Here is a 380-nt window from a genome sequence, read left to right on the forward strand (position 1 = left end):
CTGCTGCTGTTGCTGCTGCTGCTGCTGCTGCTGCTGCTGCTGCTGCTGCTGCGCCCTCTCCCGTGGGGCGCCCCCCTTTGGAGGGGCTCCCAAACCCAAAAGGGCCCCAAAGTCTGAAGGGATTGGAAGAATGAGGCGTTCTAGAGACAAGCAATTTAGAGGCCCCGTGAATTCGGAGCTGTCGGTGTCTGCTGCTGCTGCTGCTGCTGCTGCTGCTGCTGCTGCTTCTTGAGGGGGACCCGCGCTGCAGTGCGTCGGCGGCCGCGCCAGGCCTGGCTCCAGCGTGGGCCCCGGGGCAGGCCATCTGCCGGCTAGGACCTTAGCAGCAGCAACAGCTGCTGTTGCTGCTGCTGTTGCTGCTGCTGTTGTTGCTGCTGCTG

The sequence above is a fragment of the Eimeria tenella genome, genomic scaffold (assembly GCF_000499545.2).
Source record: "Eimeria tenella Houghton genomic scaffold, Eth_scaff1735, whole genome shotgun sequence".
NCBI classification, from domain to species: domain Eukaryota; phylum Apicomplexa; class Conoidasida; order Eucoccidiorida; family Eimeriidae; genus Eimeria; species Eimeria tenella.